At 47.0% G+C, this 22,420-nt stretch overlaps 1 protein-coding gene across 1 annotated transcript in view; it reads right to left on the bottom strand.

The window, feature by feature from the left end:
- The window catches only part of LOC147689506 (fatty acyl-CoA hydrolase precursor, medium chain-like), a 332,562-nt gene that overhangs the window by 37,905 nt on the left and 272,237 nt on the right, over positions 1 to 22,420 (bottom strand). The window lies entirely within an intron of this gene.

The following is a 22,420-nucleotide window of genomic DNA, read 5'->3' on the forward strand; positions in this document are numbered from 1 at the left end:
CATGGACTGACCATCGATTAGTCCACTTCACCTTCAGAACACCCACCATCCACAGACACCAGCACCTGCTCGCACGAAGAAACTGGACCAGAATCACCGATGACCAGCTAACCTCATCACTCAGCAACTCCACCCCAATCATTGCATAAAATGACGACCCCAACACCGAAGCCCGAACCCTGCACAGATGAATCGCCGACAGCACCAACACCATAGCCCCCTCAAGAAAAACAACAACATCCATGCCAAGAAAGCTAGATGGTTCACCACAGAATTTCGTGAGTCCAGACGCACTTGCAACCACCTCAAAAAGGCCTGGAGGAACACCACATCTACAGAAGCCCATAACAACTTCAGAGCCGCCACCAACGCCCACCACCAACTCATCAGAAAAATTAGGAAAAAAGAGAGTGAAGACAGAATCTCCACTCATGCACACAACAGCAAAGAACTATTCAACATCATCAAGGAGTTCGCCAACCCACCAGCGAGTCCACCGACATCCCTCCCTCACAAGACCTCGGCGACAAACTAAGCATCTTTTTCCACTACAAAATCAAGAGCATCTACGACAACTTCAACGAAGACAACCAGCACACTGAACCCTCACCAACCACCGACACTCTGAAGCCAGCGATCATCTGGACAGCCCTTACCAACGAAGACACACTGAAGACAATGAAGTCAATCCACTCAGGGGCCCCCACGGACCCCTGCCCCCACCACATCTTCAACAGAGCCGCCAACACCATCGCACCCATGCTCCGCCAAACCATCAACCGCTCCCTGGCAACCGCCTCGTTCCCCGATGACTGGAAACACGCCGAGGTCAACCCCCTCCTAAAGAAACCCTCAGCGTACCCCACCGACCTCAAAAACTACAGACCCATCTTCCTGCTTCCGTTCCCAGCGAAAGTCATTGAGAAAGCCATCAACAGCCAACTCACCACGTTTATCAAAGAGCAAAACATTCTCGACTCCTCCCAATCCGGCTTCAGAAAAAAACACAGTACGGAAACCGCCCTCCTCGCCTCAACAGACGACATCCGTACCTTACTGGACAAAGGAGAAACAGCAGCCCTCATCCTCCTTGACCTCTCAGCGGTGTTTGACGTAGTCTCCCACCGCACCCTAATACGCAGACTTCACGACGCAGGGATCCAAGACAAGGCCCTCGACTTCAATTCAATTCAATTAATTTATATAGCGCGCTACATACCCAGAGGGTCTCAAGGCGCTTGGAGAAGTGTGGGGAATTACTTGTCGAATATCCACGTTTTAAGTTGCTTTCTGAATGCTAGGTGGTTCTGAGTGAGGCGAATGTGGATGGGGAGTGAGTTCCAGGTCTTAGCCGCCAGGTAGGAGAAGGATCTTCCTCCCATGGTGGTTTTGTTGATGCGAGGTACAGCAGCAAGGGCTTGGTTGGAGGAGCGTAGCTGGCGGGGGGGGGGGTGTAGAATGAAAGTCGTGTGTTGAGGTATTCGGGTCCAAGTTCGTAAAGTGCTTTGTGTGTGTGGGTTAGGAGGCGGAATGTTATCCTCTTATTGACGGGGAGCCAGTGGAGGTTTTTCAGGTGACCAGAGATGTGGTCGTTACGCGGGATGTCTAGTATGAGTCTGGCTGATGCGTTCTGGATGCGTTGGAGTTTTTTCTGAAGTTTTGCGGTGGTACCGGCGTATAGGGTGTCTCCGTAGTCCAGGCGGCTTGTAATCAGTGCGTGGGTGACCGTTTTTCTAGTTTCGGTAGGGATCCAGGGAAAAGTTTTTTTGAGCATGCGAAGAATGTTGAAGCACGATGATGAAACGGCGTTGACTTGTCTGGTCATCGAGAGTGAGTAGTCCAGGATGACCCCCAGGTTCCATGCTTGGTCTGTCGGGGTGGGTGCTTTTCCAAGGGACTCTGGCCACCAAGAGTCGTCCCAGGCAGAGGGGGAGGTACCTAAGATAAGGACTTCTGTTTTGTCGGAATTCAGTTTCAGACGGCAGTGCTTCATCGACTAGGTGCTAGGTTGTCGGCGCTGTTGGTTAGCCATTGAGTGAGGTTAATGGCTGCTTGGTTGGGGTTCGAAGAGTGGGCAGGGGGGTTTTGAAGAAGCGATGAGGAGATCTGGTCGATGGTGATTTTGTTCCAGTTTCTTCGCAGAGTAGGTTGAGGATGGTTGTGGGTTGTGGTCTTTTTGTAGATAAAGTGAACGCAGCTGTGGTCCGTCCAGTGAAGAGCTGTGGTGTGACTGAAGGAGATATGTTTGCTGGAGGTGAAGATAGGGTCGAGTGTGTGACCTGCGTAGTGAGTGGGGGTATTGACAAGTTGTTTGAGTCCGAGGTTGGCGAGATTGTCCAGAAGGGTGGTGGTGTTGCAGTCGTTGTTTTTTTCCAGGTGAAAATTGAGGTCTCCCAATAGAATGTAGTCCTCGTAGGGGAGGGCGTGTGGGGTGATAAAGTCAGTGATGTCTTCACTGAATTGTGCACGGGGTCCTGGTGGCCTGTAGAGGAGGGTGCCTCTGAGTGTGGTCTTGGGGTCGGTGTGGATCTGGAAGTGAAGGTGTTCGGCGCTAGCGAGGTTGACGTCTGAGCTGGTTGAGATGCGGATGGAGTTCTTATGGACGATAGCGATGCCTCCTCCTGTTTGCTTGGTGCGGTCTTTTCGGATGATCTTGTAGCCTTCCGGGATGGCAATGGTGATGTCTGGGGCTGAGGAGGCGTTCATCCATGTTTCAGTCAGGAAGGCGACGTCCGTAGAGATGGTGTCTAGTAGATTCCAGAGGTCGATGGCGTGTCTGTGGACCGAGCGGGTGTTGAGTAGGATGCATTTTAGGTGGTTGGTGTCAGGTCTCTGTTTGGTGTTAGTGGATGAGGAGTTGGTCTTGGTGCCGTCAAACTTGCAGGAGTTGCATGTGAAGGGTCCATGGGTGTGTCCAGGGGCGGCTTGGGCGCAGGTGGGAAGTCGACCGGGGTTAAGGGCTAAGAGGATGGAGGCGGTGTACTCAACATTGTTTCATACGCAGACGACACCCAACTCATCCTCTCCCTATCCAACAAACCCAACACCGGCAAACACAACATTCGAGAATGCATGGAAGCTGTTGCTAAATGGATAAAAAACAGCTGCCTACAACTAAACACCAACAAAACAGAAGTACTCATCATGGGCCCAAACCCAGATGCCTGTAATGACATCTGGTGGTCCCCGCCCTCGGAAGCCCGCCCACCCACACGGACCATGCACGCAACCTGGGAATCATCCTGGACTCAGAGCTCAAAATGGACCGCCAGATCAACTCTGCCTCGTTCCACTGCTTCCACACCCTCTACCTCTTACGTAACACCTTCAAATGGATCCCCCTTTAACACAGAAAGACAGTCACTCACGCCCTGGTCTCCAGCAGGCTCGACTACGGCAACGCACCCTATGCCGAAATAAACAAAAACCTCACCGCAAGCTACAGAACATCCAAAACGCTGCTGCAAGACTGGCACTCAACCAGCAAAGACACTGCCACATCTCCCAGCACTTTCACACACTACACTGGCTCCCCATCGAAGCTAGAGTCACCTTCAATATGCTAACTCACGCTCAAAAGGCCCTCCACGACACCGGACCAGCATACCTGAACAGCCGACTCAAATACCACGCACACCAAAGGACCCTACGATCAGCCCAGCTCTCTTTACACTGTGGTACCCCGCACCAGAAAGACCAGATCGGGAGGCCGCTCCTTCTCCTTCCGCGCGGCCAGAGCCTGGAATGCCCTTCCGCTCCACCTCAGACAGACAACATCGCTCCCCATCTTCACAAGAAACCTCAAAACCTGGCTCTTCGACAGACCCCCTCCTTGATGGAATGGAACAAGCGACCGCCCCCGCACCCCAGCTCCTCAAGCCCCCTATGGGTGAGTAGTCGCGCTTCACAAACACCTGATTGATTGATTGATAGTTTGTGCATTTTGACAGAGGTTTTGAAATCAGTGACATCTTGCATCCAAATTCATATCCTACTACCTGTTCTAAAAAAACATTCTTGCTACTAGTTGCGCAGTTTCAAAGCGCTGTGGGCGCTTCTAATTATTATTTATAGCCATGTTTATGCCGGGAATCCTTGCTCCGCTTGATGTAAATAATTAATTTACTCTCTTAATTTCTATGCAGGTAAGTACTTAATCAATAATAACTCAATCGAAATGAAGGAAAACAGAGTCCGTGGTGTAAGAGTTTCTAAGGGTTTTATTCCTCATAAAGGAATCAGGATATCATGTTCTGACCACCACACAGGATGTCAGAAGGGATAGATGAGCGCGCCGTCGTTTATTGACAATACATAGCTTATATACTTGATTTACATCATAATGTTCAATGTAAGAGGCGTAACAGCTGAGAGAAGACAAGATAACAGTATACACGTGGTGCTAGTACATCATCAAGAGGCGTAAACTAGGCGTGTGTGCTAGAAACGTCACTGATAGGTGACGCAAGTGGGTGGCACCAAGGGGTGGTGCTAACAGAATGTTGCAATGTCAGCGGAAATCGGAAGCTTGGATGCGCGCGCAGCTGCATGACGTGTGATAGACGGGGTGCAGGGGACTTGACATTTACACTGGCGGAAAGAGACAGAAGTCTGGCATGTCAGATCAACTTGTGCTTCTATCATATCCGATATCTGATGTTTAGGAACTAAGCTATCTGGGCAGAAAGGTCTCTAGAGCAGAAGCTATTCTATACTTGCTGTGAGTGCGTGTATAAGCGCCTGAGTGTCTGTATGAGAAGCGTGGGGGCATGGGGCCTTCCATGGAAGCATGGCAACAGAGGCTATGAATTACTTGCATAAAGACAGGTCGGCCCTTTAGCCCTGTAGCTGAGGAAGGATGTTTACTGAAGCTAGCAGGCCGGAATGTATCTTCGGGGAGGAAAACAGATAACTCGAAGGTTATAGTCAATCTTGGCAGGCAGCAGGCTGAGCTGAGCACGGAGGGCCGCGCTAGAAGTAAGTCAGAGTTCACGGGTACGGGGGCTGCTTGGGCAGAGGCCCTCGCAGTCAGAAGCCAGAAAAGAGGCTCGGTGGCAGAGATTCAGGGCCTACTTTCAGCCAGGCTGAAAAACGTAGGAGTACACTTCAAAAAGACGTTGGCATAGCATACTTAGGAACGGACCATCAAATCCATTCATGGTGGGTCTGAAAGAGGACAAGTTAACGTTGGACGCAAATGTATTTGCGTCTTCATAGCTGGTACAGGAGGGAAGTTACATGCACTTTTAACTCGTACATGGAGTCGGTGGGGTACTCGCTAGGGAACACAACATGACCATAAAATTTATATTACCTCATTCCCTCCTTGTTCCCTACGGACCCTTCATGATATATCGATCCTCATAAATCGATCAGTTTGTTCTTGTAACATTATATGTTCGTCTTTCTTTCTTTGACTGTTTGAGAGGCAACTGGAATGCTCAATGCAGGATGTGGCACACAGTCCACATATCGCTGGCCCACACTGCAGGCACAGGCAACAACTGAATACTATAACAAGGCCAATGCCTAGGAACGATAAGATCTTCCATCCCCAAGCTGTCAACGTAGTCCAGAACCAACCGGACCAAGTCCAGGTGCCTGGATTCTGATGTATCTGATTTGCAATTTTATGTAAACGGGTGATAGCTTGATAGACAGATGGTGCGTTTTGTGGAATGAAAACACAGCAACTTGACCCGATGACCTTACAAGCTCCACCTCTATCTGCCAAGATGACGTCAATCACAAGACGATTTTGAAGGACAACAGTCCGTATAGCAGACTGCTCCTCTGTTAAGTTACCTAGAGCGGAGGCAGTTTCGTTCACTACTGCTTCGAGTGTTCTCGTTAATCTGCGTATTAATTTACTGTTTTGGACAGGTCCTAGGAAGAAAAAGAATCCTTTATTGAAATCAGTGTACTGTTCCCATGCCGTTTCTGTGTAGTCGACAAGGGGAATATCTCTTTTGGGTCTATTCGGTGCTAGATTCGTATTTCTATGGTAATCAGGAGGAGCTAGGAAAACAGGTGGCAGAAGGAAGGCAATGTAACAGGTACCATCCCAATCTGGAGGCAAACGTATGTATGCGGTATGACCACAAACAAAGTAGGAATGACTGATAGCTTTAAAGGACGATTTACCATGGTCACTGAACTCGACCACAGTAGTGCATTTACTATGACCTACGTGTACTGAACCTTTCTTGCTAACACATAATTCACCTGTGACTGGTAGTACTAACATATGGGGCAGAACTGGAGCAGTTTCAGATTCAACAGTGAGGATCATAAGGCTAATTGTGTAATTACCTAATCCATATACTTCATTTTCTAGATCAGTTCCTATTCGAGTGGGAAGTCCTTCTTGATCAGGATAACAGACGTTGAGCAGGACTAAGTTCAAGTTTCCCCAAACCCAGCCCCCATCGAAAACAGCAATATCAGGATCTAAAGAATTAATTATTTTAAACCATGCTCCACAGGAGCCATTGTGAGTGAATGGGTACGGAAAGAGAGGCAGAGCTCCCTTGTAATTCTGGTAGGGAGGGAGTCGGCCACATATCCAACAGTCTGTAGCATTATTTGTCTGATGGGAATGGTGTAACATACTAATGAATGTATTGTTGCGCAGCGCAAGTCTGTAAGAGAGTTCATGTGCAGGAAGTTCACTAAAAGTGTGTTCAGCAGAGACATTGTAAGCAGATTGTTCACGCCTGAAAATAGGCCAGTACATAGGAAGCAGAATGCTGGCAATAATAATTAGAATACTCAGAATAAACATGATTATTAGTGTCACTATGCAGTGACTACGAAGTGATTTGCAATATGTTCTTCTCTTTTCCTCTCTCTCTCCAACTCGATCTAGGGGATACATGTCAGAAACTATTTAACCGATTCACCTAAGGGAGGACTTAAACAATTAAACTGTCTGACTTGCTAGATCGAAGCTTCATTCGGTAAAGTTCTTGAGGAGTCTTTTCTCTTTTAGGCACAGTAACGTCTTGTGCTTCAACGCAGTCTTTGGTGGGGGTGGACGAGTCAGAGTCCTGTTTCAGTCCGTTTTTTAGTTCATTGCATAGTTTGATGTGACTCGTGTGGACCCACCCCTTTCTCCCCTCGATTTTCACGGCGGTCCTAGTGGTAAGCAGAACGGTCTTTGGAGACTTCCAGCGGGGCTCCAGCGGACTTTTCCGGTCGAAATTCCGGACGACTACCAGGTCACCTGGGCGGACCTCATGCGCCTTTACATCGGTGTTGTCAGGGAAGGCTGCGGCAACCTGTGAACGACATGATTGGAGTGCAGACATCAAGGAGGCAAGGTAATCTGTCAACATGTTACAATCAATATCAGTGATCTTTTTCGGAACGGGCGTCCCCCACATATTCGGCGGTCTGCCAAAGACCACTTCGTACGGGGATAGCCCTGATCTCGAGTGGGCGACCATCCTCATGTAGAATAGTGCCACGGGCAGGGCGACTATCCAGTCGACCCCTTTTTCCTGACAGATCTTGGCAAGACGGATTTTTAGTGTCTGATTATGCCTTTCTACAAGGCCAGCTGCTTCGGGATGTCGGACACAGTGGAACCTCCACTGATATCCTAGCAAGAGGGAAACTTGTCTCATCAGCTCGGACGAGAACGGCTGTCCGTTGTCTGAATACACGACACGGGGCAAACCGTACCGTGGGAAGAATTCACGAACCAACTGTCTGGCAGTGGTCGGAGCAGTGTAGTCTGGGACTGGGTATGCTTCGGTCCAGCGGGACAGAGCACAAACAATTACAAGGACATACTTAAATCCTCTACAGCTATTCATCTGGATATAATCCATCTGGAGGACTTCAAAAGGGTGATCGGGAGGATGAAATCCACCTTGCTCAACAGGGACGCTTTTACCTGGATTGAACTGACAACAGATCATGCAAGTACGCACTTTCTGTTTTGCTGCTGCTCGTAAGTGTTTGTTGTACCAGAGATTCTGTAAACTGTCTAACATGGCTTTCTCTCCAAGATGGGCAGGACTATGTGCTGTATTTATCATGACTTGAACCATTGAGTCGGGGAGAAACCATATAGATTTTCCCTTCGTCACCCAACCTTGATCTGTCTGAATCCCTCCTAGTTCAGTCCATTTCTTTATCTCCTCTGGAGTAGCATGTGTCTGGATATCAATTACATCTAGGGCGGGATCTCTAACTGCCATACACTGGGTCTGGACTATTGTCTTTGTCACATCAGTAGTCTGGGTGTAAGTCAATGCTGTATGTTTTGCTGTCTGGTCTGCCAGGTCGTTACCCTGGGAAACAGAATCTGTGACTTTAGTATGTGCCTTACACTTCATGACTGATATGCCCGAGGGCAAATGTATTGCTTCTAACAGTGCTTGAATAAGGGGGCCATGTTGTATCTTGGCCCCATGGGAAGTCAGAAAACCTCGTTCTTGCCAGAGGACTCCGAAGTCGTGTACAACTCCGAAGGCATAGCGGGAATCTGTGTATATGTTAACATTTCTGTTCTTGGCTAGGATACAAGCTCGAGTCAGAGCGATGAGCTCTGCTGCTTGAGCAGACAGGGTGTCAATACGATGTGTTTCTTTAATTTCAGTTTCAGTGGTCACGGCGTACGCGGCCACTAATTCTCCTGTACTTGTTCTCATGCATGAACCGTCCACATAAAGTGTCAGGTCTGGATTTGTCAATGGGACATCTGTTAAGTCTCGTCTAGGCTTAGTTACTGCATTAATTATTTCTATACAATCATGCGGAGCTGGATCTGTCATAACTGTAGGTAACAGTGTTGCTGGGTTCAGGATGCTGCAACGTCTGATTTCTATGTGTGGCTGGAATAGTGTTAATTCATAACCTGTCAGTCGTGCTATAGTTAAGTGTTGAGTCTGGGTTCTGTTTAACAAAACCTCTACAGAATGTGGTACTTGAACTGTTAACTGATGACCTAAAACAATTGAATCACTTTGTCTTATTGCTAACGCTGTTGCTGCTACTGACTTTAAGCACGCAGGGAGTGCTTGAGCTACTGAATCCAATGTACTAGAAAAATAAGCACAAGGCTTATGTGAACCTGCTTGGTCTTGAGTGAGGACAGACAACGCTGTGCCATCACGTTCTGTAACAAAAAGTGTAAACGGTTTGCTGTAACATGGTGTCGCTAAAACTGGTGCTTGGCATAAAACTTTCTTTAATTCTTCAAAAGCTTGTGTGTGTTCCTGAGTCCAAGGGAGGACAGTCGAAGTCGCTGCCTCCTGTGTCGTTAACTGGATGAGTGGTTTAGCTAGAAATGCATACTGGGGAATCCATTGTCTGCAGTACGAGGTGAGGCCTATGAAGGCCCGCACTTCCTTTTGTGTCTTGGGTTGCGGCATGTTCACAATTAACTGAATGCGATCGGGAGTGAGCTGTCTCCCCACTTTGGACAGCAAGTGACCCAAGTACACAACTTGCTGAACACAGAATTGTAGCTTCGAAGGAGACACCTTGTGTCCCTTGTCGGCCAGGAAATGTAAAACTGTCAGTGATGCTTTTTCACATTCGGGCTCACTTCGTGCGGTGATCAGCAGATCATCGACGTATTGTAGTAAAGCGGTGTTAACTGGCATTTGAATACAATCTAGTTGTCTTTTCAGTGCTTGACTATAGATGCTGGGGCTTTCTGTGAATCCTTGAGGTGCGCGCGAAAATTTGAAACTGCGTCCATTTAAACAGAATCCGAAGAGATATTGGCTCTCTGGATCAATAGGCACGCTGAAGAAGGCGTTCTTGAGATCAATTACAGTAAAGAACGTTGCTTCTGAATCAATAGCAGTCAAGAGAGATGATATATCGGGGACCACAGGATACTGTGGGATAATGCATTTATTCAATTCTCGAAGATCAATCACCAGCCGATATACTGGCGGTGCATTGGGATCAGTACGTTTAAGAATCGGAATGATGGGTGAGTTACAGATATTGGAGTCGGTCTCGACGACCACTCCTTGGGCAATGAGCTCTTCAATGATTTTCAGTAAAGCCGCTGCAGCATCGGGTGGTAACTTGTATTGTCTGATTCTGGGTAATACAACACCTGCCTTGAGGGTAACGCGGTATGGTGTAATGTGCATACATCCTACATCAGTTGGGCCTTTTGCCCACAAGTAATCAGGTACATTTTTCAATCTGACGTCAAACTCACGAAGGACGTAATGACCCTTGAAATCCCGCAGAAAGAGTCTAACTCCCTCCGGGGAGCAGCATATTATAGCCCCTAGAGCCTTCAGTGTTTTAATTCCTAACAGATTTTCCGGACATGATTTTGTTAGTAACAGGTCTGTAACGCGTGATAATGGACCCACAGCCAGGGGAACTGGTTCTGATACTTCATTTACAATAGGTTGTCCTGAAAAACCAAGGGAAACATTTTGTGAGCCTGAGAGGGGTGCCCCTGGAACTTCGTCATGACTTATTGTAGTGCGACTTGCCCCTGTGTCAATTAAAAACTTTCTATCTTTCCCCAATACTTGACTGTGTACATAAGGACCTTCTTGATCTACAGGAATCTCGATAAGAGGCAAGCCACCTTCCCTCTCTAGGCTGTTTCATGTATATCGGGAATATTCGGGGTAAGCAGACTGGGCATACTGGTACATCTGTTGTGAGACTTGCTGAGTTGCAGCAAGGGGCTGTGGCTGTGGTACTGCTACGGTCTGTGCTGTCTGTGCGGATGCATGCATGGGCTGTGTATTCTGTGTAGACTGATGCTGGTTATGGTCTTGTCTAGGCGGATGCGGTCTCTCTTTAGTTTTACCTGTCGCTATGTTATGTTTCAGAACTGCACATTCGTGTACGTAGTGACCTGGCTGCTTGCAATAATTGCATGTCCCTTTAACAGGAGCTGCAGCGTGACTTGTCTGGGTCGTACCTTTCCTGTGACTGTCGGATGGGACCGTCTGGGCTACTAACATTTTCATTTTCGTGTCTTTCATGCGCTTCTGTTCCTGATCTTGTTCTTCCCTAATTCTATTCTGGTGATATTGTAACATTTGTAACATCTGGGATGGCGTATTTGCTTGCCATGTACTCTCGACTTTATACACTCTATTTTTAACTAACGGTAGGGAATTCTCGACTAACTTTGATACAAAAAGATGTGGGTACGACTCGCTACTTGGCTGGAGGCCACTATTGATAATAAAACATTTCTCGAATCTTGAATAAAAGTCGCTAGTATCTTCATCATGTTTCTGTTTACAGGACGAGATTGCATCCCAATCCTCCTTTCTAGTTGTCAATAATCTGGGCAGGACCTGTACTATTAAACCTGGTAATGCTTTAGTTTTGTCCCCAAGGCCTAACCCTGGAACCCGTTTCTTTTCTTCATCCTCTATTTCTGCCCAGGCAATCTTTGCGTCTCCCACCTCCCAGTCCTTTTCCTTTAATTTCTCGAATATACCCGTAGGCAATAATACTTTCAACATTTTCATGATATCATCATATGTGTAGTCCCCCATCAGTAACATGTCTTTGAGCTCTCTATGAAAACCTGCAGGGTCTTTATCATGGCACGGTACTAATTTCTTCATTTCTAACAGTTCTAATTTAGTTAGAGGCGTGTGTACATACACGCGTTTCAAAATTTTATCCTCACCCATAACAGGGTGCACTTCTCGCAAGGGGTTCTGACTTTCAATACCACCCCCGCACTGCATATGGTACATTTTCCTTTCTGGAGGTGGGGCGGGAACATATTCAGGACTTACAAAGGTGTCATATCTGCGTCGTTGTTCTAGAATTATTTGAACTAATTTAGTGCTTAGGCCTCTCCATCTATCCATCAGTAGTGCTTCTAGTGTCTCATGTAAGGGACCTGGATCGGAATAATGTTTTCTGTACTTAATGAGAAGGTGCTGAATCATATATATACCTGCTAATTTCTGTTCGTCGGGGGAGAGGTTCAGAAATGTCTGTGCTACGGTGTCATCATTATATATGTCTGCATTTTCGGCCCATGATACCGCTGATCGGGCTAATTCTTGTTCATCCATAGAATTGAGTACATGGTACCCAACTCGATCTCGAAGCCGTTTATCAGTTTCCTGGAACTGATGTTCAGCAGAATTCGGATTCGTTAAGGCAGAGAAGAAAACTCTCTTGCTTTCTGGACGGATACCCTTCCTAAGATAAGTTCCCTTACCTACATATGCTATAGTGCTTGTAGTCGGTTCTAGTTCTTCAGATTCTTCTTCCTCCTCGGAGGGAGCCTTTTCTTTCTCTTTCTCGTGTACTGCTATCACTGCTTTCTTAATCTTTTTATACATGGCCTCTATGCAATTTTGTCTGTCATGTTTTCCATCGGCTATATTTTGACCCCACTTGTTCAATGCATCCAATTCACTCTGCTCTGTTCCGGGCCTGTCTCGTTCTCTTATTAGACAATTTATGAAAAATCGTAGTATCAGTGCTTGCATGGTAACTTTCTGTTTCTCCAGGGCATCCTTAATACTGTCGGGGTCCTTTCCCGTTTGAACGAACTCATATATTCTATCTAGGTGCTCCTTCATTCCTGCATAACATAACAAACTATCAGTAGCAGATCTTAACCGTAAAGACGCTAATATCATTAAGTCGTCCTGTCCAGGTTCTGGATCATATCTACAAACTGACATATTTTCTTTTAGTGCATCAAGACGGGATAAGTTAGAAGAACGGGGGGATCTGTGCGTAAAAGGACTCTGCATACCTCTGAGATTTAATCTGTGAGTCGGTGGCGGGGTCTGGAGACCCGCGGTCGCACCTCCTGAAGCGGAAACTTGGGCATTATCTCTGTGTGTAGTCAGTATCTGAATTTGTCTTTTAGTAGGATCTGATTGAAGTGGTTTCGGCAGATCAGTTTTAGGTGAGGGAAGTGGCGGAGCTGGCGGAGCGGGACTAGTCTTTTTCGGTGTCGGCTGAGAGTGATCTTGGGGGGCAGTACCACCCCCGGCCCTGTCAGTAGGCAGGGCACGAACAGGCAGATTGGTGTAAGCTGGCGCTACATCTTCGAGATATGAATTTAGGAATATGTCTTTAGTAGTCTTATGCATTACTTTAGTTGGAACTAATGGTGACGGCAAATTTTTCGGTATTTCTGAAATGGCGTCAGGGGTACCATCGGCCAAAAGATACATGTTGTTCACTTTGCCATTTAGGATACGATCTATTTGTTCTACTTTTACTCGAATTCCCTCAGTAACTAATTCGTTTTCTTGGGCCTTTTCTGATTCTTTAAGCCTGTCTTCTCTACGGAGTGCTCTATCAGCACGCTTACGTGATTCCTTACGCCAAAATTCTATGGCGTCTTTCTGAGATTGTCTAGCTTTCTTTTTCCGTAATATTTCTTCTACCTTTATGATGCACTCGGCATCCCATGTTCCGTTAACTGGCCATCGGTATCTTTCCTCTAGGTGCTTGGTATAATCTGTCCATAACTCTAGATACAAGATGGCGTCTATGCCATGCTTATTATACATGAAATTACCTGGAGTGTCCCTAGGGGGGATTGGAATCTCTTCCTCTAACATCCCTTTCCTAGTTCCTATCTGCTTTAATTTGTTAAAAAACGGCATTGTGCCTACTTGATACTGAAATGCTTGATCCTTAATACTTAATTTCGCCTGTAACTATTTAAACAAAAAAACACAATAATACACAAGAACAATCACATTCATACCACGACATTAATCACATGAAACATTTAAAGACATAGCTAACTTCCCCCTACTCTGAATGTACCGCTCAACGATACAGATACACTGCTGTAACAGTGCAGAAATTCGGAATACTTTATATACTGCTAAACAGTACAGATACACTGCCTAAAAACAGTGCAGACCGGACTTGCGTACCCAAACCCGTCTAGATACGACCCAGCAATGGTACTCACCGGGAAGCACGGAAAACAGAAGGCCTCGGAAAACTCGACTGGACTCGACTCGGAACTTCGGAAAACTTCGGAAAACTTCGGAAAACTTCGGAAAACTTCGGAAAACTGGTGGGCCTCTTCACACCTCGGACCTTGCTTCCTTCGGCTGGGCTCTGGTCGGGATCCTCCGCACTCCTCACCGCCTCGTCTGGGCACTGATCGCAGTCTTCGTCACCTCCGTGTGTCAGAGGGGGATGCAGGAAATCCTGCCAGTACACGTGTTGTCCGTCTAACTGATGGCAGGGGACACGGACTGCAACGCACCTTCCGGCGCGTGAGGTGGGGGAGGGGTCCCTGTTCGGGCGCCAAAATGATGTAAATAATTAATTTACTCTCTTAATTTCTATGCAGGTAAGTACTTAATCAATAATAACTCAATCGAAATGAAGGAAAACAGAGTCCGTGGTGTAAGAGTTTCTAAGGGTTTTATTCCTCATAAAGGAATCAGGATATCATGTTCTGACCACCACACAGGATGTCAGAAGGGATAGATGAGCGCGCCGTCGTTTATTGACAATACATAGCTTATATACTTGATTTACATCATAATGTTCAATGTAAGAGGCGTAACAGCTGAGAGAAGACAAGATAACAGTATACACGTGGTGCTAGTACATCATCAAGAGGCGTAAACTAGGCGTGTGTGCTAGAAACGTCACTGATAGGTGACGCAAGTGGGTGGCACCAAGGGGTGGTGCTAACAGAATGTTGCAATGTCAGCGGAAATCGGAAGCTTGGATGCGCGCGCAGCTGCATGACGTGTGATAGACGGGGTGCAGGGGACTTGACATTTACACTGGCGGAAAGAGACAGAAGTCTGGCATGTCAGATCAACTTGTGCTTCTATCATATCCGATATCTGATGTTTAGGAACTAAGCTATCTGGGCAGAAAGGTCTCTAGAGCAGAAGCTATTCTATACTTGCTGTGAGTGCGTGTATAAGCGCCTGAGTGTCTGTATGAGAAGCGTGGGGGCATGGGGCCTTCCATGGAAGCATGGCAACAGAGGCTATGAATTACTTGCATAAAGACAGGTCGGCCCTTTAGCCCTGTAGCTGAGGAAGGATGTTTACTGAAGCTAGCAGGCCGGAATGTATCTTCGGGGAGGAAAACAGATAACTCGAAGGTTATAGTCAATCTTGGCAGGCAGCAGGCTGAGCTGAGCACGGAGGGCCGCGCTAGAAGTAAGTCAGAGTTCACGGGTACGGGGGCTGCTTGGGCAGAGGCCCTCGCAGTCAGAAGCCAGAAAAGAGGCTCGGTGGCAGAGATTCAGGGCCTACTTTCAGCCAGGCTGAAAAACGTAGGAGTACACTTCAAAAAGACGTTGGCATAGCATACTTAGGAACGGACCATCAAATCCATTCATGGTGGGTCTGAAAGAGGACAAGTTAACGTTGGACGCAAATGTATTTGCGTCTTCATAGCTGGTACAGGAGGGAAGTTACATGCACTTTTAACTCGTACATGGAGTCGGTGGGGTACTCGCTAGGGAACACAACATGACCATAAAATTTATATTACCTCACGCTGCTTGGGCATGTTCTGTGATTCCATACATCACTTCCCTTATCTGCCTGCAGGCATTGAAACTGGAGCGCCTGAAGTTTCTAGACTCTTCTGATCGCTGGGAGGAGGAATGCTGCCCTGCTGTCAGCCCAGAATGTTGGCATTCCTCTTTTATGGGTGCCAATTTGGGGGGCTCCAGAAGCGGCCGCGTAATGACACACGTAACCTGGTGGGAGGGGTGAGGGACGGGAGCACCAGGCAGATGGAGGAGTGGGAGGGGTTGCAATGCCGCCGGTTACCTACGGCGCTGGTTCTGGAGCTGAATTAATCGGGACACATTCATTTGGCAGGTATGGGGTCGGCCATAGTGCCTGATGTGGGAGGTATGGGGTCGGCCATAGTACCTGATGTGGGAGTTATGGTTTTGCATGGCTGTTGTTCAAGTTAAAGATTGTGCAGCTAAACATAACTGCTAAATTTCAACGATTATTATGTTTCATTTTGTAACCACATGGTCACTTTACAAGAATGTCCTGACCAATGCTGACCATAGCTAAATTTATGTAAATAAAAATGTAACTGTTGGTCTGTTCAAAATCTCAAATCTCCGATAGTGCTTCACTAATTGCTTTGAAATTTTGACACAATGTTGCATTCGAATACGCAAGTGTTTTTATATACACAATGTTGGATTCCAATATGCGTGTCGAATACGCGTGTGTTTTTAATCGAAAGCACAAACAGACACATAAAAATGTCAATGTGCATTTGATAAAAATCTTAAATCTACGAACGTTCTTCACTGATTGATTTGAAATGTTGACACAACGTCGAATTCAAATAAGCGCATGTTTATCTATATACAATGTTGGATTCGGATACCCTCGTGTCAAATATGCGTGTGTTTTTAATCTAAAGGACGAACAGACCCTATTAATTGGGTTGCTGCGCAACAAATAAAACGGACGCATACAGACAATAGTCTACATATATTAGGATAGTTGGTGTCAGGAGGGCAGACCGGGAAGTGGGTGGAGGGAGGGGGAGGAGTTGTTTCACTTGGCAACATTAAGAAAGGACGCATAGAGACAATAGTCTACATATATTAGGATGGACAGTTGGTGTCAGAAAGTCAGACCGGAAAGTGGGTGGAGGGAGGGGGAGGAGTTGGTTCACTTTGCAACGTTAGCGTGTGTTCATATATATACACAACCTTGGTTTCGAAAAAGGGCGTGTCCAATACGCGTGTGTTTCTAATTGAATGGCCGAACAGACCCTATCGTGGTTGCTGCGCAAAAAAAACAAGGGACGCATACAGACAATAGTCTACATAAATTAGGATGTACAGTTGTTATCAGGATGGCAGACTAGGAAGTGGGTGGAGAGAGGGGGGAAGAGTATGTTCAGTTTGCAACATTAAGAAAGGATGCATAGAGACAATAGTCTAAATAGATTAGGATGGACAGTTGGTGTCAGGATGGCAGACCGGGAAGTGGGTGGAGGGAGGGGGAAGGAGTTGCTTCACTTTGCAATATTAGCGCTTCAGACCGGGAAGTGGATCGAGGGAGGGGGGAGGAGTTGGTTCACTAGACAACATTAAGAAAGGACGCATAGAGACAATAGTCTACATATATTAGGATGGACAGTTGGTTTCAGGATGGCAGACCAGGAAGTGGTTGGAGGGAAGGGGGAAGAGTTGGTTCACTTTGCAACCCGAACAGACCCTATTGATTTGGTTGCTACGCAACAAATACAAGGGTCGCATATAGACAATAGTCTACATATATTAGGATGGAAAAAAACATGCTGTATACCCACAAGCATTGTGAAATTAAACATATTAGAAACGTGCACTTACTCTTTTCTTTCTCTTCTATTTAACCAGACTGAGCCAGAGCAACGCATGGCCGGGTACAGCTAGTATATATATATATATATATGTATTTCCAACTGGTGGTTGCAAGTAGGTGGTTATAATTAGGACCTAGTTTCTTTAGGAAAAGTGTTTTTACATAGCTATATCTTTTGTTGCCGTTCGACAATCTTCACAAAATTTTCCCCCAAAAAGTGCTCTAGTGATGATGAAAAATGGGGTTGAAAAAAGGGTGTATTTGCAATGTAAATTCCCAAAGGAACCTGAAAACACGACTACAGCTCAAGCCAATGAACGGAACTACACTAAATTTGGCAGAAAAGTAGATGTTCTTTCGCAGATTGGGATTTTTTGTTATTTGATGCAAATCCGTTCAGTAGTTCTTGTGAAAATTAGGTTGTAAGTTCTAGTGATATCTCTGGTCGCGTACATTTCACAGGGATTTTGCAATTAATCATGAATGTGCGCACCAACAGGAATGCTCTGATTAACTGGAAGCAACCTGAACAGGAAGTTGCAGCCGCCATTTTATTGACCTGGAAAGGTTCACAGGACTGAGCATTTCTGTGAAATCTAACATAAGGGGTCAGATTGGAGGAACTCTGACCCCATGAATGAGAAATGGGGGTGGTAGTGACACAAATTATGTGTTCAACATATATTTTTTTAATCCCACAAAATATTCACGATTAAAAGGCGACCGTCAGTTCAGCCCCATATGTACCGTCAAGGGGTAGTCGGGACTATTGTGTCGAGATTGCGAATTTTGGTGAAAATATAAAAACAAAAACTATGGGGCATATATTACCAAGCAATAGCGATAATTATCGCTATTGCTTGGTTAGAGACAAAAATTTACCGCTGAGCTGCGGCGATTTTTATCACAGATAAACCTTGGTATTACCAAGGTTTATCGCAAATGCGATAAAAATCGGCCGTAATGCATGAATATCGCTGAAAAATCCACGATATTCATGCATTACCGAGCTAATGCTCTTAGCCATGTTATCCACCTCCCATTGGATAACATGGCTAAGAACTGCTCAGGGCAGTTGTTAGCTTTTGGAGATATTCACGCTTAGCGCAAATATCTCCAAAAGTTGGTATTATGAGATAGCGATGTTAGCGACTGTTTCCAGTCGCTAACATCTTGGCACGCCCACTTTGCATGTCATTAGTGATAAATTTCACTGACATGCAAAGTGGGGCTCAAGATGATCGCTATCTCCTATTAGCTGTCGGTAACTGGTGAAGCGACAGGTAGGTAATAGGGAGATCATTTTATCTCCGCTTTCTTGGCTTTTAAAGCCAAAAAAGCGGAGATAAACCCTCTTGATAATATGCCCCTATATCTATATACACACACTCGCTGGTCACTGACTCATGTACCTACTCACATATCCACTCAGACACTCATACACCCACTCACATACCCATTCAGAGGCTCATGTACCCACTCAGAGGTGCACTCAGAGACTCATGCACCCACTCATTTGCATACTTAAAGACTTACACACCAAGTCACATACCCACTCAGATACTCACACACTGACTCACAGACCCACTGAGAGACGTATGCTTCCACTCACACACCCACTGATAGATTGATGCACCCACTCACAGACCCAGAGTCATGCACCCATTTACAGAAACAGCCACTAATTTACTCATACACGCACCGACCCATACAAAAACTCACACACCCACTATTTCATGTATACAGTCTCTCATATACCCAGTCACTCTTCTATACTCCACTTGCACACCCACTCACTCACCCATGCAGACATTCTCAGCGAGTTACCTTGGTACATATGTTTAATACTCAGTAACTTTTATAAAACACTCATAATCACTGGATGATGTCATCAGTAATGTCATTTGAGATGTCATCAAGGATGTCACTGACAGTGTCATGAGTGGTTATAGTTAGGTCAGCTAACTAGAACTGCTGAATTTCTCTGGTTTTGTACGAGTGAAATGTCCAACTTACTATAACGTCCCTGAAACCTGTGGTTTTTTTCAGTGAATTTCTAAGGTTTTAAAAAAGATAATTTCTAACTATGCCTACAGAGGTAGGACATGTGCAGAAAGAGGAAGAAACGTTCAGAAAGAAGCAAGAGATAGGTAGAAAGAAACAACAGAGGAGCAGAAAGAGGCCTTGTTACTAAGTCCTCCTGTGGCCCCAACTTTTTGCTGACGGGTACTGGTGGTAACTGATTCTAACTAACTAGACCCAGAGCCAGTGCTATACTAAAAGGCACTTAGAATACAGTGAAAACACCTACATACACTGGAGAACACTATGCATTGGGGTACCCCTGGGATTGGCATGACCTCCTCTGCAAGGCCCTAGTACATACTAGGGCAGGGGGATTAAAACTACCTCTAAGTCAGAGGTGCAGAAAGATGCTTCTTTAAGTACTAGTCACGGTTGCAGAGTGGTGGAGAAAGGGTGCTGCACTGCCGACCAGCACTCAAGAATTAGGCTGCATAGGACTTACAGGAGGTACCATGTGTACATGAAATAGTGAGTGTCTGATGACATCTCAAATAACATCCCCGGGTCTCCCTAGGTAGGAAGGCTGGCGGTATCATTTGATGTCTGTGTGACTATAACCAGCCAACCCCCCCCCCACAATTTTCATGGGGCGAGACAGAAGTTGGTCTCTAATTTTTTACCTTTCACAGAAGGCTGAAAGGTTGTCGTACCGTACTCGTTGATTTCTTTTCTCCTCGGGGGATATACTATTCATTCGTTTATTGTAGTATAGTATTAGCCATAAGCAAAGGCGGTCAAAGATGATCCTCTCCCTGACCAACGACCCCGCCGCCGCCAGAGCCAACCTGCACGAAGGGATGAAAGAGGTAGCCGAGTGGATGACGACGAGCCGCCTGAAACTGAACTCAGACAAGACGGAGGTCCTCATCCTGGGCTCCTCGCCCTCCGCCTGGGACGACTCCTGGTGGCCCCCCGCCCTGGGCACCGCACCCAAACCGACGAACCACACACGCAACCTGGGCTTCATCCTGGACTCCTCCCTCTCCATGACCAGGCAACTCAACGCCGTCTCCTCGTCGTGCTTCAACATCCTGCGCATGCTTCGGAAGATCTTCTGGTGGATCCCCACGGAGACCAGGAAGACCGTCACCCAGGCCCTCGTCACCAGCCGACTGGACTACGGCAACGCCCTCTAAGCCGGAACCACCGCCAAGCTCCAGAAGAGACTCCAGCGGATCCAGAACGCCTCAGCCAGACTCATCCTCGACATCTCACGGAACAGCCACATCTCCGGACACCTGAGAGACCTGCACTGGCTCCCCGTCAACAAAAGAATCACCTTCCGTCTCCTCACCCACGCACACAAAGCCCTTCACGATCAAGGCCCGAGCTACCTTAACAACCGAATCAACTTCTACGCTCCCAAACGGTACCTCCGATCTGCCTGCCACGCCCTCGCCGCCGTCCCACGCATCCGTAGAGCCACAACAGGAGGAAGGTCCTTCACCTACCGGGCCGCCAAGACCTGGAACTCCCTCCCGGCCGACCTGCGCCTGACCCAAGACCACCTCTCCTTCAGGAAGAAGCTCAAGACCTGGCTGTTCGAGCAGTAACGGCACCCCCCCCCCCCCCCCCCTAAGCGCCTTGAGACCCTACGGGTAGGTAGTGCGCTCTATAAATGTCTTTGATTGATTGATTGAAGATGATGATTACTAAAAAGAGAAATAAATGTTGGAAATTCTATTGTGAAGTTGGTAACATTTGATTTCATTGATTACATTAATACCTGAACCCTAGGGTCTTGGACTGAGCACCTTGCAGGAGTGGACATATTTTATACATCCCATTTCTTAGATTTCACCCGGAGAGGAGCAGGTCAGGTCTCAAGGTAGCACACAACTTGAATATGCAGCTTAATTTATTAAAACAGAGTGCCAGGTGTGCGGCTATTACTACTTTATAGAAGCTCAGATTGGCTGCCATCATTACGATTTGTTTTGTGCTGGCAGCCAATACAGGACTCAGACGCTTGGTCCTCTGTTCTGCAATTATTACATATGTTGTATGAGTGGTTATGTTAGGGATACCCTGTCCCCCAGCCCTTGTCTCTGTCGGTGTCCCAGAGGCAAAAAAAGGCCCCGGGCATCCCATCCCCTGGGGCCTGGTAGTTTCATTTAGCTGGGGAACCTCATCACTCCCCTCCCCGAGCCGATCGCAGCCTTGGGGACCCCATATTCCGGGCTACTCTACATTAATTAAGGAAGGGGTTCCCGCGGTCTCTATTAAATCTGAGATACCATCGTCCCATGAATAAACAAGACCAGAACCGAAGGAAGGTCCTTCTTCTACCTCCCTACCAGGACATGGAACCCCCGACCGTTCCACCTCAGGCAACCCCTGCGCTGACCCAATTCAGGAAGGACCGCAAGACCTGACTCTTCGACTGAACATCCACGCTCAGATGGATCAGCAGCTCCTCCCCCTCAGCTCCTTGAGACCCACCCAGGTGAGTAGCACAGGTGAGTAGCCGCATTATGCATACTCCTGATGGATTGATATTGGGCCGCGTGTCCCCCCTCTTTAAAACTCCAAGGGTTGGGGTCCCAGAGGCCTCTGTGGCTTGGGGGGAGTAGGGCTGTGTGCCTCCCTCCTCTTTCCATGCATCTTTGGCTCTGGGAGGGGGGCTGCGCACTCCCCTCCCTTTGATAAAGAAACAAGGAGATGGAGGGAGCTCAGGCAGGGGACTGCACCAATGGGTCATATGCAGGGCATGACCCTGCAGCCTATCCCACGCCGCACATGGCTGAAGGCACTGTGCGAAGCTCAGTTGGCTGTCTTAAGGGAGATTGGCTGCAGTCCCTGACCAATAGGGGCAGTGTGTAGCAGGGTCAGTCCTATAGAGGGGGTTGGCTGCAGGGCCTGACCTGCGCCCATGACCTGTGGCCGATGGGTGTCTGCAGCGTGGAGTTGGCTGCTTGTGGCGAGTTGGCCACAGTCAAGGTCAAAAGAACTTTATTCGAATGTTCATAGTAACATCCATAAAAGCACATTTCAATTACATTTAGTACATATATAACTAAAGA

This window comes from Lissotriton vulgaris, chromosome 10 (genome assembly GCF_964263255.1).
Source record: "Lissotriton vulgaris chromosome 10, aLisVul1.2, whole genome shotgun sequence".
NCBI lineage: Eukaryota > Metazoa > Chordata > Amphibia > Caudata > Salamandridae > Lissotriton > Lissotriton vulgaris.